This window comes from Giraffa tippelskirchi, chromosome 8, assembly GCF_054371585.1.
Source record: "Giraffa tippelskirchi isolate mGirTip1 chromosome 8, T2T-mGirTip1v1.2.pri, whole genome shotgun sequence".
Classification (NCBI taxonomy): Eukaryota; Metazoa; Chordata; class Mammalia; order Artiodactyla; family Giraffidae; genus Giraffa; species Giraffa tippelskirchi.
In genome coordinates, this window is record NC_137282.1 from 140,660,189 (window position 1) to 140,677,983 (window position 17,795).

General features: G+C 43.9%; 1 pseudogene; it reads right to left on the reverse strand.

The window, feature by feature from the left end:
* Positions 1-6,005: 6,005 nt before the first annotated feature.
* On the reverse strand, positions 6,006-10,766 carry LOC145516250 (glutathione S-transferase A1-like; annotated as a pseudogene).
* Positions 10,767-17,795: the final 7,029 nt, after the last annotated feature.

Consider the following 17,795-nt stretch of genomic DNA (forward strand, 5'->3'; position numbering starts at 1 on the left):
CTGCAGATTCCGTGCTAGATTTTAAAAAAAAAAATGATGAATCATTCCCTTATCATGATGCAACTAGTTAATATGTTCCTTTCAAGGTTGGCAATTAAAGATTAAACACAAAATTTCAAGTTATTGGACCCCCTCTGCCAGAAGGTGAAGTTTTGAAGTATGACTTTTTCTTTCCTTCAGCTTTTTTAACCATGAGAAAAAAAATTGAAATATAGTTAATTACAATGTTGTGTTAGTTTCAGGTGTACAACAAAGTGATTTAATTTTATACATATATATATAGTCTTTTCCAGATTCTTTCTACTTATCAGTTATTGCAAAATACTGAGTATAGTTCCCTGTGCTATCTAATACATTCTTGTTGCTTGTCTCTTTTACATATACTAGTGTGTATATGTTACTCCCTAATTCCTAGTTTATCTCTCCCTCACCTTTCCCCTTTGGTAACCGTAAGTTTGTTTTCTAGGTCTGTGGATCTATTTCTGTTTTGTAAATAAGGTCTTTTTTTTTTTTACATTTCACATATAAGTGATATCATATGATATGGTTTTGTCTTTGACTTACTTCGCTTAATATGGTAATATCTAGGTACATCCATGTTGCTGCAAATGGCATTATTTCATTCTTTTCTTATGGCTGAATATTATTCTATTATATATATACTACATCTTCTTTATCCATTCATCTGAAGATGGATATTTAGGTTTCTTCCTTGTCTTGGCTACTGTAAATAGTGCTGCCATGAACATGGCACATATCTTTTTGAATTAGAGTTTTCTCTGGATGTATGCCCAGGAGTGGGATTGCAAGATCATACGGTAAGTCTATTTTTAGTTTTTTAGGGAACCTCCCTACTGTTCTCTATAATGGCTGCACCAATTGACATTCCCACCAACAGTGTAAGAGACTTACTTATTTTCCACACCCTCTCCAGTATTTATTTTTTACAGACTTTTTAATGATGGTCATTCTGACTGGAGTGAGGTGATGCCTCACTGGAGTTTTGATTTGAATTTCTCTAATAATTAGTGATATTGAGCATCTTTTCATGTACCTTTTGGTCATCTGTTTGTTGAATTATGCTTCTTTGAAAAAACTTAACGTAAGGTTTTCGTAAATTGGATGCAAGAACTAGGGCAGATGATAAACCTCTACTGTGGGGACACCAGGGAGCTGGGGTCATTAAAGGGCATGGGGGCCTCTGGAATACTTTTTTACATTAGGTTGTGGATAAACTACAGGACACTCAACTTTAGGTACACAATAAATAATTTTTCAGAAAAGTATGCTCTAAACACTGTATGAAATATGTGAAAAAATTACTTATTGTGTATCCGAAATTCACATTTAACAGGTATCCTATATTTTATTTTAGCTACTAAATCTGAAGGAGGAAACAGACTGAACAGGCTCCGTCTTGAAAGCAGGACTCATCTTAGGCCAGACTGTAGACTTTGAGCTATATGCCCAGTATCTATGGAAATGACATACCAACTGGAAAACCAGGCCTCAGGATGGAAGAGCCCCAGGGCTCATATCTAGACTCTCCACCACCTAAAAGAATACCCTAATTATCTGTGTAACTGAATAGAATCATACATTCTATTATGCTTATTGGAGTATGACCACAGGCCTACTGATAATTGTCCACTGTTAACTACCTAGGCTTAAGGCATATGAATCACGGGTTTAACTTTGATTGTTTTTCTTTTCCTTTGTTCAGACTAGTTTCAGGGAATTTGGGGAGGTGGGTTTGGACACGTACACTTAGGGTATATAAGGTTTTCACAAAAACTGGTCGGGGTCCTTGGCTAAGAGGAGACCCTGCCTTGGGCCCACCGGTGTAATAAACTGCACTCCACTATCTGCATTGTCCTTCTGAGTGAGTTTGTTTCTGGAATGCGTGGCTACAACAAATCTGGCAAAGCAATTTTTATACTTTTTCCTCCCTGCCTCACTCAAATCAGCCTCCCTACTCTCTGGACCTTTGCTCATGCTATTTGTTCTGTTTAGAAAAATACCTTTGAACTACTTTGAGCTCCTACTCTACTTCTCCTATAATGTCTTATCTTACATTACCTTGACACTATATGTTTTAATATTAAATTAAATTAGGACTCCCCCTAGAGCCTCCAGAGAAAATGCGGCCCAGTCTGTGCCTTGACTTTGGACTTCTGGGCTCCAAAAGTGTGAGAGAATTCATCCTGTTGTTTAAAGCCCCCAATTGTAGTAAGCTGACACAGCAACCACAAGAACCCAACACAGTCCTGCTTACTCCCCTACAGCACAGAATTACTGTGCAGCAAATCCTACACAGCTCATGACTTCATCCATCCCACAATTAGTAAATTGCTCTTTAAAAGGAAGAATTCTTTTTCTCAATATAATTACACTGTTCTATCACATTAAAATTTTATAATTTGTATAATTTACAATTATAGCTCCTTAATTTCACTGAATGTTCAACATTCTAATTTTTCCTGTTGTCTCATAAAGATTTTTTGGTACTTGGTTTCTTTGCAATAGGGCCCAAGCAATGCTGTCATTAGAGTGATATGAATGCATATGTCTTGAAGACTTGGATGAATGAATAGAGCTGTCAGGCAGATGAGAGTGGGTGAGACTGTGAGGAATTCCCACAGCCCATGAAGGAGGAAACAGAACAGGCTCTATCTTGAAAGCAGGACTCTATCTTGGGCTGGACTGTGGACATTGAGCTATATGCCCAGTGTCTATGGAAACAACATACCAACTGGAAACCAACCCCTGGAAGGAAGAACTCCAGGGCTCATACCTAGACTCTCCATCACCTAAAAGAATACCCTAATTATCTGTGTAACTGAACGGAATCATACATTCTATTATGCTTATTGGGGTATGACCACAGGCCTATTGATAATTGTTCACTGCTAACTACCTAGGCTTAAGGCATATGAATCACGGGTTAACTTTGTATCTTTCTTTTTTCTTTGTTCAGGCTAGTTTCAGGGAACATTATACACTTAGGGTATATAAGGTTTTCACAAAAACTAGTCAGGGTCCTTGGCTGAGAGGAGACTGCCTTGGGCCCGCCAGTGTAACAAACTGCACTCCACTATCTGCATTGTCCTTCTGAGTGAGTTTGTTTCCCAGAATGCCAGGCTACAACACCCAGACCCCTGGGCCGAGGAGGTGTATGTGTGGAGTTGTGCACTGTGTTACCACCAATCATGGTGGAGCCCTGGCTACACAGCTGGGCTGTGAAAGATTGCTGCTGAACCACAAGAGACACCAGGATTCTTGGCCGCTGGAGAAGAATTCAATCTGGGTCCAGTGACGAGGCTTGATTGCTCAGAGCTTTTGTGTAATAAAGTTTTATTAAAGTATAAAAGAGATAGAGAAAACTTCTAACTTAGACATCAGAAAGGGGCAGAAAGAGTGGTCTCTGCTAGCCTTTAGCTGGATGTTATATAGCTACTGCTGCTGCTGCTGCTAAGTCGCTCCAGTCGTGTCCGATTCTGTGCGACCCCATAGACGGCAGCCCACCAGGCTCTGCCGTCTCTGGGATTCTCCAGGCAAGAACACTGGAGTGGGTTGCCATTTCCTTCTCCAATGCATGAAAATGAAAAGTGAAAGTGAATTTGCTTAGTCGTGTCTGACTCTTCGCAACCCCATGGACTACAGCCTACCAGGCTCCTCCGTCCATGGGATATTCCAGGCAAGAGTACTGGAGTGGGGTGCCATATAGCTACTAGCAGTCTGCTAATTAAAGGAAGGAAATGTCTCAAAACTCAGAGAATGGAACCAGGCCCCTCACCTACAACATGCATTTTGAGATAACATTGGCACCAGGTGAGTCAACCCAGGCCATAAAATTATTGACATGAATCTTGAAGAAAGGCAGATTTCCATACAGATATATAGTTTCATTAAAATAGATTAGGAGAACAATGTATGAGTATAACGTATTGGTTTGTCAAGTTCTGAACTTTAGGCACAGAGTCTAGGATAAAGACATAGTATATTAACATAGCTTAAGACAAACATTTCCATAAGAAAAATGCATTGGTTAGCTCAAGGCTTGAGAAAAGTTAAGTTCAGGTGGAACCAGGTGGCATTATGTCAACACAGAATTTTAAGAGAAACCTCTTTTTAAATTTGTATAGAGAAGGGGAAAAAAATATAACACTAGTTTTGTTTCCTCCTGCTGCTTAAGAGAGAGATAAAAAATGTCTGACACTTGTAGCCTATTTCCTCCGTTTGGAGACCCCTGGCTTCCTGCCTGTTACCCTCTCAGGCAGGCCCACAAAGGAACTCACAGATGGTGGGTGAGGCCAGTGGCCTTCAGGGTTTCTGGAGGTTTACTGGGCTCCGAGGGAAGCACATAGGGGCGCCAACTCTCCCCAGGGAGCACAGAACTCAGTGTGGCACCGGGAAGGAGCTGGCCAGGGAGGGAGCAAAGTGCCCAGGCAGGAAGGAGGTGGCCCCCACGTGTATGACAGGGCTGAAGCTCAGGGGGTGAGGACAGAAGGAAGGAGGGGACCCCACAGGTAGCAAGAGTCTCTGAGGGAGATAGAAGAGGGTGGTGATTCTCAGGTTTGCATTTTAGGAAAATATTTTGATGTACGTGGAGGACAGACCAGAGTGGGGGGAAGTGCAGTCTAGGACCCCCTTGTGGCTGTCAGTTTCAGCCCAGCCCCATCACTGGTGGAGGTGGGGGTGGTGGGACAAGCTCACGCCAGGAGAAGAGATCCCAATACTCCAAAGGCTGGATTTCCTGGGGAGTATTCACTACAGGCCCCACATGTGACCAAAGCCAAAATCACTCCCAATCCAGGCTCCCTGGCTCCGTTGAGAGGCCAGGGGAAATGATGTTGTTGTAGCCATGCGTTCTGGGAAACAAACTCACTCAGAAGGACAATGCAGATAGTGGAGTGCAGTTTATTACACCGGTGGGCCCAAGGCAGAGTCTCCTCTTAGCCAAGGACCCCGACCAGTTTTTGTGAAAACCTTATATACCCTAAGTGTACGTGTCCAAACCCACCTCCCCAAATTCCCTGAAACTAGTCTGAACAAAGGAAAAGAAAGACAATCAAAGTTAACCCGTGATTCATATGCCTTAAGCCTAGGTAGTTAACTGGACAATTATCAATAGGCCTGTGGTCATACTCCAATAAGCATAATAGAATGTATGATTCTATTCAGTTACACAGATAACTAGTGTATTCTTTCAGGCCACAAAGAGCCTAGGTACGAGCCCTGGGGCTCTTCCATCAGGGGGAGAGGGGTTGGTTTTCCAGTTGGTATGTCATTTCCATAGATACTGGGCATATAGCTCAAAGTTCCACAGTCTGGCCCAAGATGGAGTCCTGCTTTCAAGATAGAGCCTGTCCTGTCTGTTTCCTCCTTCAGCGTCATATATATTGATTCATATCAAATTCACACATGTCATCTGTGTCATAGAGATCAGAACTGGAGGACACATCAAATGGGGGTGAGACCCCTGCCCAGGGCCCCACAGAGCCTCATGCAGCAGAGCTGTGATGATCAGGTGGCCATAGCAGGGTCCCCGGAGCACAGAGTTTGGGTCCACTGGGTTCTTGTTGCTTGCTCACCTCCCAGAACACTGGAGAGCCCACAGTAGACAAAAGAGTTGTTCAAAAATGCATAAGAAAAGACATTTTTATTATCTGATGGAAACTGTCTCTAAAAGAAATAAAGAAATTGTCTTTCTGCCATGACCCCAGAAAGGTAGCTCTTTCCTGTGAAAACCTAAGAATGTCAGATATAAACTGTTACACTTTTCTCTTTGATAGGCTATGTGACAGATGGAATAGGATGATCCTTGGAAAATATTAAGGGAATATATAATCTGTTTCTGGTTCTTATTTGTCTTTTAATTACAAACCAGAAAGGTGAGAAGGAGATTGTAGTGAAAAAGAACACATTGGAAGTAAATCTGCTCATAGGAGCTTTATTGTTTCATTGTTAGAAAATTTCAGATTTGTCCTGGGCAGGCAGCTTTATTAAAAGCTAAAAACCTTCCTGGCTTCTTCTATTATTTTCTCATCCGTGGGAGGCTTCCTCTGGCTGCCGGGCTGCAGAAACTTCTTCACGGCAGGGAGATTGCTGACTCTGGTTTTTAGGGCCTGCAATGAGCGAGAACACAGCTCAAAGTGCAGCTAAAGAGCAGCCCTGTCACTGACGCAAGCCAGCAGGGACTCTGAGACCCTCCGAGACAAGGGCCAGCCGAGGCCCCTCCATCAGCACCGCCAGCAGGGACTCTGAGACCCTCCGAGACAAGGGCCAGCCGAGGCCCCTCCATCAGCACCAGGAGGAGGCCCATGAGACAGGAAGGTGACAGCTCAGTAGTGTTTTCCCTGAGAGGTCTTAGTGTAACACTCCATTCGGCTTCCCTCAAGTGCAGTGTCAGAAAAAGAAGTGTGTGAGATATCAGCACAGATTAAGGCTCCAGATGTCAAGACAAGAAGAGCTAGGAGACAGGGCTAAAACTGAAGACAGAAAACATGAAAGGTCATGCATGAGGTCAGTCACAACCAATCTGCCCTCAGAGAGAGAAATGGGGAGAAAGAAATCATCGTGTGAGAGAAGGAACAGGAATTGAGGTGGTGGGAAACCCACTCAGACAGACTCAGGGAAAGAGGGACACACGCGGGACAGAGGGAAGCAAAGAGGAAATGAGGACAGAGGCTGAAGTGGAACAGGGACCGAGAGAGATCCAGTCCTGGGTCTGTTTCCGGTAAAAGGCAGGACATTTTCCATGGGGCAGAGTCCACCTCCGATGTCCTTGGCTTGACAGATTCTTTCCACACTCTGACCAGGGCCTCAGAGTGAACTGAGGAGACCGGGGGACAGCGAGGCCTGGACAGTGAGGGGACCCTAGCACCCCAGTCCCAGGGTCCAGAGAGCAGATGCCGAGGTGGGGGGTGTGTCTGGCCCCCAGGGCCGTGGGAGAGCTCACCTTCAGCAGAGGGAAGTTGGCCAAAAGGCTGGGGTCCAGCTCTTCCACATAGAAGAGAAGTTCAACCAGGTGGATGTCAGCCCTGCTCAGCTTGTTGCCCACCAGGTAGTCTTGTCCGTGGCTTTTCAGCACCTGGTGAATGGAGGGGTCAGATCAGGGACACAGGTCCTGGCAGGCTGGACCCCTGCTCCTCCCCTGCCCCCCACCCAGCCCCACTTCCATCTCTGCCCCTCGCTGGGCGGGTGGGAACCTCAGATCTGCTCCCTCCAGCTCCGAGATGGGCCAGGCAGGTGCTTGCTGTTCCCTCCTCATCCCCAGTGGAAGGCAGACCACCGCTTCCTTTTCCTGTTCCCTCCTCGCTGTGGCTGCCTTACTGCTTCTCCCCCTGGACCAAGGCCTGAGCACCGTCTTCATCGTGTTTTTGTTGACCCCACACCCTCAAGTGTGTAGCCCGGAACTGTCAGTAATGCCCAATGCGGCTCCCAGAGCCGCGTTAGGCAATACTGACACTGAATTTCACAACATGACCCTTCATCCATCTCCCTCTGTCCTTCTCTCCCTCATCCTTGAGCAGTGTCTCCATCTCCATGACAGCCTTCTACAACCCTGAGCAAACGAATGCAGACTCTGTATTCCTTCTCATCTCTTTTGCTCTCCTCATTTCCTGGTCTTACAATCTTTTTTTTTTGGTTCATGATTTTAGTTGAGAATGATTTCAGGTAGTTTTGATCATTACTTTGCCAACAAAAGGTCTGCCCAGTCAAAGTTATGATTTTTCCAGTAGTCATGTGTGGATGTGAGAGTTGGACTCTAAAGAAAGCTGAGGGCTGAAGAATTGATGCTTTTGAACCGTGGTGTTGCAGAAGACTCTTGAGAGTCCCTTGGACAGCAAGGAGATCCAACCAGTCCATCCTAAAGGAAATCAGTCCTGAATATTCATTGGAAGGACTGATGCTGAAGCTGAAACTCCAATACTATGGCCACCTGATGTCAAGAACAGATTCATTTGAAAAGACCCTGATGCTGGGAAAGACTGAAGGCGGGAGAAGGGGATGACAGAGGATGAGATGGTTGGATGGCATCACTGACTCAATGGACATGAGTGTGAGTAATATCTGAGAGCTGGCGATGGACAGGGAAATCTGGTGTGCCGCAGTCCATGGGGTTACAAGGAGTTGGACATGACTGAGCGACTAAACTGAACTGAACTGAACTGAACTGATCGTGAAACGTTCAAACAGAAAAAAATTAAAATACATACTAGGCATAATGATGGAACACTACTTCATTGATTTTATTTCATTTTCTTCAAAAGTCTGAGAACCATGTCCTGAAATATCTAGATTATTGTTTCCTGAACAATTTTTCTTCTGTGTCTTTCTCTCCACCCCCCTGCCCCCATATCTATTTAGATACATGTCAATCATCCCCGAAACACAACCACATTCTCCTGACGGGCAGCTGGCCTCATGTCTCCCTACACATGACACCAGAATATTTTCTAATGTATTGCTGACATCATGCTTCTCTTGGATCAAAGCCCCTGCACTGTATTCTGAGGATCCGTCTACTCCAGGCTCCAGTGGCTCTCAGAGTTTCCATAGTCCAAGCTCTAAGTATAACCATGAAATTTCATTGAGTAGAGAATTCCAGTTTGGGTTTGAGTAATGGAAATTCGGCTGAAAACTTATAACTTGGGTAAAAGTAGTACAATTCTTTGACACATTCAACTTTTATAATGTGCTCTGAGAGTCAGAGTACTACATTAGTATTTAGAAAGGTTCACAGAGGTGAAGGTTAATGCCCTGGCCATGCCCGCACACTACTTTTCTTTATCCTCTGATCTCAATGCCAAAAATGCTGAAAAGTCCACTTAAACTTCCAAAAGCAGGGAGATAACAGTTTGTTGTCTTTTCTCAGATTAGGGTCACCTTGGCATCTTTGTCATCAGGTGGGCACACTGGCAAAACCATAATCATTTCACGCAAATCTGCCACACCCTCTGAATACATATCAATCCTGAAAAAAAGACAAAATGACCAATTGTCAAATGTCTCTGCCTTAGATTTTTGGAATGGGTAAGAATGAGACATCGAGACATAGCAAAATAATTCTCCTCTATTGGGTGCATTTTTCTACGCCAGTCATTTAGCTTTGTTTTTTAAAATTAATTTTAGCATGTCATTCTAGAACAAGCCATCAAGGTAAACATATGTATAATATTTTTGTTATACACATGAGCAAATATAGGGACAGAGCACATCAGTGACCCATCCATAGTCACGGGCATGAGAGAATCGGGTGGAATCAGTGCAGGTAAACACTGGGACCACACCTGGGTTTGCCTTCTCTGCCGTGATAGGGTCTGAGCATGATTTGTGTGATGCATTAGTACCACGTCAGTCATGTCCAGACAGTGTCCTGGCACCTCAGTCCCAGTCACATCCCTCTTCCTCTCTCATCCTGTTATAACACCAGGCCCATTTAGAGTCCCAATACCAGCACTTCCTCCAGTTATTTCCCATAGAACCTGGTTCCATAACACTCTCCACATACTATTGCCAGACTCTGGTTTTGTTTGAATTTCTCAAGGCTGTACCTTTCATTCCTTTTCATGGCCGAATAACATCCTACTGTAGGGATGTACCAACTTTTGTTTTTTCATTCATCAGTTAATGGACAGCTTTGATTCTAATTATTGATTATGAACAACACTGCTATGAACTTCTGAGTATAAATTTTAGTGTGGGGGTATTTTTAATCCTCTTGAAAGGAATTGCTGAGTCATATGGTAACTTTATGTTTAACTTTTAGAGTAACTGTAATAGTTCCTTGAGTGCTAAGTTGTGTCCGACTCTTTGTGATTCTGTGGACTATAGCCTACCAGGCTTCTCTGTCCATGGAATTCTCCAGGCAAGAATACTGGAGTGGATTGCCCGCCCTCCTCCAGCGGGTATCCTGACCCAGGGATCAAGCCAGGTCTCTCATGTCTCTTGCATTGCAAGCAAGTTCTTTACTGTTAGCGCCACCTGGGAAGTTCCTTACAAGATTTTCATCTCAATCATGTAGTCCCATCACAACAGAGAGAATACCCCTCACCCCCAGGATACAGTTGTACGGAAAAATCTGGCCGACTAAAACTATATCGAAATGCTTGATGTAACCTTACCATGTTGAGCTCAGCCTCTGCTAACCCTTGTCAAGTGGCCAGTCCATATACAGGGCTAATAAGTTCCTGATCCTCATTCTTAGAATTTTTGGAATTCAGGAACCAACTTCTTTAGATCCTTCCCTTTCTATGCCTTATCTTCTAGACACTCAGATACTTTGTCCCTTGTCCCTGGCTGTTGGTGGGTGTCCAGCTCAAAAGAGCCTGAGCCCCTGGAGTCTCGGTTCTACCATCCTCTTGGATTCACAGACCATCCATGTTTGGAAACCTTGTCACTGTGCTATATCCATGGACGTTATCCTCTTCCATAGGCAGTTGATTTCACTCCAAGTTTATTTACTCTTCCCTCATACTCATAGGTCTTTGCTGTACTGGACTCAGTTATGCCCTACAAGGCTTATACCATCATGTTGGTCATGATGCCCTGCCTTGATTCTGCTCAGTCAGGGAGGGATCTAAATCATTCCTATTAGCTGTTGATGAAAAACTAAAATCTACCGTACAGGGCTCTCTCCTTTATGTCTTTCCCGTAGAGGTTGTATTTGGTGGCAATGTAGTTGAGAATGGCTCTGGTCTGCACCAGCTTCATCCCATCGATTTCAACCATTGGCACTTGTTGGAACATCAAACTTCCATCTTTTGAAAGAAAAAAAGAAAGGTGGAATGTTGGATATGTTGCATCCTTTTAAGATGAACAAATGTTTGCTGATACAACGAAGATATAACGTAAAACACTAAAATGACCTGGTACACTTAAGCAGGATGGCATTTTGTTTGCCTTTTACTTTCTAACCTATTATTTCATTTATCTTTTTATTTCCCATTCAGACATATGGGCAATCCCTTGTAAATCTGGACTGATTTGTCTTCATGTATGTTTTAGAAAGAAGCTGGAAGAGTCTGCAACAAGTGTGCCAACCAAGTGTCATTTAGTGGATGTTCCAGAGAAAATCTCAGAATACATAAGACATGTTTTGAGAGAGTTTGCCCTTTCCCTGCTCACTTAGTCTACAATATTGCTAGGATATTACTTTGCCAAATCCAGACTCACAGCAACGTCGGGGCCTGTTTCTCCTCTCTTTTCTCAGATGCACACCTTTTCCTGACCTTAGGTATGAGTGCTCTATGGTCTTAAACTGATACAGTCACTCACAGTGCCGAAAGGCAGAGAGAGCACAGAGGGAGAATTCACGGGCACTGGGGCTGGCTCCTTTAACAAACGCTTGAGTTCCAGCCCTTTCTAGTCACGAGTGAGTTGCAAGACCTTTTCAGGGAGCCCGACCTCTTACCTTTAACCATATTTCTCCCTCTCTACTAACCCCACTCCCATCATGCACACATATGACATTGGTGGTGTTGAAACTCAGCTTAAGACTTCTACTGGATACTCCCATCAGAGGAATTTAGTTCTCGGGCTTACCACTTTTTAACTTATCCAAGTCTTCTGGTTTTTCTATAAGTTTCTCTTCAAACTGAAAAGCAGAAACAGTCGATGAGTTTTTGTTATTTCATTCCATAGCATTGCTGAACTTGCCTGGCCTCTGTCTGTTGCCCTCTATGGAGACCGAAGGATTTCCAAGTTCGGCAGGGTGCACAGAGGACAGTGATCGTGGCTATTTGGATTTCTAGATTAGAGCCACCAAGATAAAAGTGTGGGTTGCAGCAAGTAACTGCTTATTTTGCAGATTAATTCACCTCTATCCTGTCCCCACTTCTGTCGGTGATTAGGTAATGATTTGGGAGGAGGGGAATATTACTGGAGGGAAGGGACTGGGAAGTTCTAGTTATGGAGTTTCAATGTCTCTGGGAAACATTTCTCTTCCTGTGAGATCAGCACAGGATTTTGGGGTGTCCCCGAGTATGGTGTATCCATGGGGCCATTGGCCCCCAAGAGGCTACCACCAGGAGCCTCTGCTGTATACTACCTTCCTCCATTTAATTTTTTATTTTCAACAAGGGTCTTGATGGTGAAAAGTTTGAGAATTGGGGATTTGTAACTTACTCACTGGAGTAGTTTATTGTGGATCAACATGATCCCATAGGGTGAGACCATGCAGATAGTGAGTGTGTGGGCAGCAATTTATAAAGTACCCAGGATAAGACAACCCTAAGAGGCGATGGATGGATGGGTGGTCACTGTGAGAAGGGGCTGGCTGGTGGGCTATTTCTTGTCAAACTGATGGAGATGAATGGGATTGTGAGGATCAGGCTCTAGGCTCAGAGAACCCAGAATTCTAACGTTCTTTGGTCAGTTGTCCTCACACCCTCCTCTGTCAGGCTGGGCTGGACATGAGGAAGCCTGAATGCTCTCAGCGTCTCCTCCTGCTTCACCATCCTGTGCTGAACTTATCCCGTCCAGGAACTCTGAACACATCCTTGAACCCCAAGGCTGGGCCGCAGTGAAAATTGTTGGTTGTTCATTTATAGAAATGAAACAACCTGAAATGGCACTGTTGGAATTTTCTGTGTACTTGTTTCTTTACACACTTGAGAATGGACCAAGCTAATGTGCCCTGCATTCCTGAAGCATCGAGAGTGCATAATCTGAGGCTTAGGTAAACATGTTTTTAGGAAGCTAAGGGAGCACACTAGAGGTTCCCTTTGCAGGGCGCCACCTCACCTGAAGCCCTCCTTTACTGCTCTCTGCTAAGGGACCTGATCTCTGAATTTTGTCCATGACTCCCACCCTAGGAAACCCTCACAGGGTTGCTGGGTCCCTCTGACCAGGGCTGAGAAGTGCTTTTCTGAGTGACACTTCTAGAGGGCAGCACTCAACAGAGCCCCACAGAAACCCATCTGTTTACCACGGAGAATATGGCATTTTTACACTCAAGTCTTGGGTGTCCTCCTAGGTGTTCCCACTTCTCTTTTATTCACCCACATACTTGTCTGCATCCTCACTAGAGTGTAAGCGGCCTGAGGGTATGGACTCTGTCTGTTTGACCATTCATGTATCTCTAGGACCTGGCACAAAACCTGGCACTTCAAGTTCAGTTCAATCACTCAGTTGTGTCCGACTCTTTGCGACCCCATGAACCGCAGCACGACAGGCCTCCCTGTCCATCACCAACTCCTGGAGTTTACCCAAACTTATGTCCACCGAGTCAGTGATGCCATCCAACCATCTCATCCTCTGTCGTCCCCTTCTCCTCCTGTCCCCAATCCTTCCCAGCATCAGAGTCTTTTCCAATGAGTCAGCTCTTCTGCTGAAGAGTTTAAAGCTGAAAATATTGGAGTTTCAGCTTCAACATCAGTCCTTCCAATGAACACTCAGGACTGATCTCCTTTAGGATGAAATGGTTGGATCTCCCTGCAGTCCAAGGGATTCTCAAGAGTCTTCTCCAACACCACAGTTCAAAAGCATCAATTCTTCGGCGCTCAGCTTTCTTTATAGTCCAACTCTCACATCCATACATGACTACTGTAAAAACCATAGCCTTGACTAGACGGACCTTTGTTGACAAAGTAATGTCTCTGCTTTTAAACATGCTGTCTAGGTTGGTCATAACTTTCCTTCCAAGGAGTAAGTGTCTTTTAATTTCATGGCTGCAATCACCATCTGCAGTGATTCTGGAGCCCAAAAAAATAAAGTCGGACACTGTTTCCACTGTTTCCCCATCTATTTCCCATGAAGTGATGAGACCAGATGCCATGATCTTAGTTTTCTGAATGTTGAGCTTTAAGCCAACTTTTCCACTCTCCTCTCTCACTTTCATCAAGAGGCTCTTTAGTTCTTCTTAACTTTCTGCCATAAGAGTGGTGTCATCTGCATATCTGAGGTTATTGATATTTCTCCCGGCAATCTTGATTCCAGCTTGTGCTTCTTCCAGCCCAGCATTTCTCATGACGTACTCTGCATATAAGTTAAATAAGCAGGGTGACAATATACAGCCTTGACGTACTCCTTTCCCAAATTGGAACCAGTCTGTTGTTCCATGTCCAGTTCTAACTGTTGCTTCCTGACCTGCATACAGATTTCTTGAGAGGCAGGTCAGATGGTCTGGTATTCCCATCTCTTTCAGAATTTTCCACAGTTTATTGTGATCCACACAGTCAAAGGCTTTGGCATAGTCAATAAAGCAGAAGTAGATGTTTTTCTGGGACTCTCTTGCTTTTTCGATGCTCCAGGGATGTTGTCAGTTTGATCTCTGGTTCTTCAAGGTGCCCAACAAATTCATTGGTGAGTGAATACATTAAATCCAACAGGCAGTTTGTTACAATCTGCACCACTCTATATTTCTGGTTTATGTTTTAACTTTAATTACATTTTTTTTCTAATATGTATATTTTTTCTTTTTATTATGGAAATTTGCAGCATGCACAAAATAAAAAATATGATGATTCTCCTTGTAACCATCAACCAGCTTCAATAATTATCAGCACAACCCAATTTCAAGTCATCCATATGCCTACCCCCCTGTCCCTGGTAATAATTTGAATAATAGCATTGAGTAATAGCATTGTTTCATGAGTTTCTCGTTTCAGCTGTGTTCGTTGTATGTTTGGGTGGAAGAAAGCATGTGGGCACACTCATTTGGTCATAGTATTGGTTAGAGATACTTGGTTCTCTTCAGGCCAGTGAAGTTTGAAAGCCCCTGGATTACAGCAGCCTGTGTGTGGAGTGGACGTAGCAGGGAACCAGAGAATGAAACTCAAAGGCTCCAACGATGGACAGAAATTATTGAGTTGGCCAAAAAGTTTCTTCAGTTTTTCTGTAAGATGTTGCAGGAAAACTCAAACAAACATTGTGACCAAATCAATTGTTCTCTCATGGAAGTGAATGGAAACATACAGGATTTAGTAAAGGCAGGAATCCCAAAGCCAGAACACAGGAAGAAACAGCTGCACTTTCTATCAAATTCCAGCTCTGTTTGAAAGCATTAAGATCTTCTTGCAACATTTTGTTGAATATTCAGGACAAAAATATACTTCTCTTTAGCTGATAAAGTATGAATAACTTGAATTTTAGATAACAAAATGCTTTCAAAATCTACAATTTAAAATTTTTATTTAGTTTTGGTTTATTTATTTTTTATTTCAATATTCATATTTTTAATGTAAAAATCAGTGCTCTAACTTTTAGAAAGTAAAGGATCCCTTGGAAACATACTTAACTCATCTGTCTTGAAGTTGGAGATTGTGTATATTGTACTTTTCTTATCGTGGGGAATGGAAGAGATGTGATTCAGCAGAATTCTGAGAAGGGTGTCCCTGTGAAGTGGAGGTCACAGGTCCCCTTACACTAAGCTCCCTAATCCAGGGACCAAGGATCATGTTACAAAGGGAAATGAAGTTTTAACTTACATAATATTTTATCTCATCTTTCTTATAAGTAACTTTCTTTACGTTTTGAAAGCTGGTGCAAACATGATATAAACTTCCTGGCCCCCAGAAAAGGAGAACTAGAGAGATTCAGTAACTTGCCATCAGTCACACACGTGTGTTCCCGATTCACACTCAGTATCTAGCAAGTGTGTCCACCCTCAGGACAACCCCAGGAAACGGCTTCTAGTATCCTATTGTCAGGAGGAGGAAACTCAAATTCAAAGAGCTCTGTGAGCACTGGAGTCCTCTGAAGACATCTTCTGGCTTCTGGTCTGGGGCTCCCCCTCAACTATGTAATACTTATGGCCCCTCTCTGCTGATCTCTGAGACCCTCAATATTAGTTTATTCCCCATTCAGAATCCATTAGTCAATTAACAGTTAAATAGGAGAGAAGGAAGCGTTAACTCTGTTAGCTGATTCTTAGGGGCTTGATGGTAAAATGGATAAAAACGTACCTTACTTTACCCCAGACCTTAAAAACTTACTGTGAGTATCCTGAGCACTAGTATAACTATATTTGCCTTCACAAGGAGGTAAGCTTATATTCTCTGAAAAGAAATGTGTGTTGGGATAATTCCACTGCGAACTAAAGGAGCTGTATTTCAGGGAGTAGGTGGGAGGGGGCTCCTAATGAGAGCGTTTCTTGGCAGAGAGAAAGGCTTAGAGACAAAGCCCAACTCCTTTCCTTATAAGGTAAATAAACCCAGGGGAGTTGTTTGATCTCTGTACCCGAGTGTTCTCTTTTGAAATACAGCTATGTCTACTAGTGAGGGCTGTTGAGAAAATTAAATTAGATAAGGCATAAAAAACTCATAACAGGGACCAGCAAATCCAGCTTCCGTCCTGCTCCCACTTCCTGGGAGACGGGTGAGTGAGCGCACTGGGCAGCACGTGAGTCTTCTGTCTGTCTGTCTGTCTGTCTCCCTCTTGACTCCCAGCTCTAGTGCTACGCTCTGCTGTGCTAAGTCGCTTCGGCCCCTGTAGCTCTAGTAGGAACAGAATTTTATATATATCCAGATTTTGTCGACTACTTTACATACTGGTTCTCTTTTTATTTGTCTTGTGTGAAAGATCCGTGATGCTCACTGATTAGTTAACCTGGATTGGAGGAAGTTTTGGCAAAGGTTCAGCGAAGTCTGGCACAGCCTTTTGAAACCCCAAGACTGAAGTGGACCCTGGTTCTGCCCCTGAACCATGCACCCTGCCTGCCTTTCCCCCAGGCCTTTCCCTTCCCAGTCACTCCCTGATCTGGACTCTCTGGAATCTTCTGCTCCCCCACCTAGAACCCGTTTGAATGGGTTCCAGCCATGGCAATGGGAAACCCACCCCTTTTTATAGTGGGAGTTCAGGGTCTCACACTCGGTACCCTTCTCTCCACCCTCCTGTTCCTTCACTGATCTTCAGCATCTTCTTTCTGGTTGACCTGTCCACGGATTTCCTTCTCAACAAGTTTCCTTCAAACCTCCTCAACAAACACTCATTGAGCAGCTGCCTGCACTAAGAAATGATGGCTAGTGGGGAACACAAGAGGAATCTGATGTGGTCCCTGCCCTCGAGGGGTTGAAATCTAGTCAGAAAAACGGGTTTGTAGACAACTGACAGCACCCAAAGAGCCCTGCAATGGCTTCACTTGAAGTGGTTCCACCCCAAGGACCGTGATTCTCTCAGCCAAGCAAGTCAGAACAAGGGGAGAGGCTGCACGCTGAGGAAGCTGAGGGTGTTGCCCGCCTGCCCCGGTTCACCCCAGCTCCACAGTATCTCAGCCTCCAAGTCAGTGACTCTCATGGGGTCAAACCTCATCCCCATCCAAACTTTCTTCTCTGTAGCATCTTGCACAGCACTTCTTCTCATCCCAGTCTCAGTATCTTCTCTTTTCAGGCTTAGGTACCATATTTCCCCTGTGAATTGCCATGCCCGGGACAACTCTAGGACTTTCACAGGATCTCACTGAACCTCTCCTGCCTCAGGCTTTTGATTTACCTCAACAGTAATACTTGTAACAGAGCATTGTTTGCTCTGCATTCTGATTAGAATGACTTGTACCTTCCAGTCAGGTGAATGTCTTTACTTTTGGGACATTCAAGTAGTTTAGTCAATTGCTATTGGATACAGAAATGTAAAAATGAAGAATGTAGAAAACTAAGCATGAGAATTTAGATCTGAGAAAAATTAATGATATGAGGGGAAAAAAGGATGGCAGCATTTTAGACAATCAGCGAGTGTGACCAGTACAAGAGAGGAGAGTAGGTGTGGTGATTCTCAGGTTTGTATTTTAGGAAAATATTTTGATGTCAGTGGAGAACAGACCAGAGCGGGGAGAAGTGCAGTCAGGGACCCCT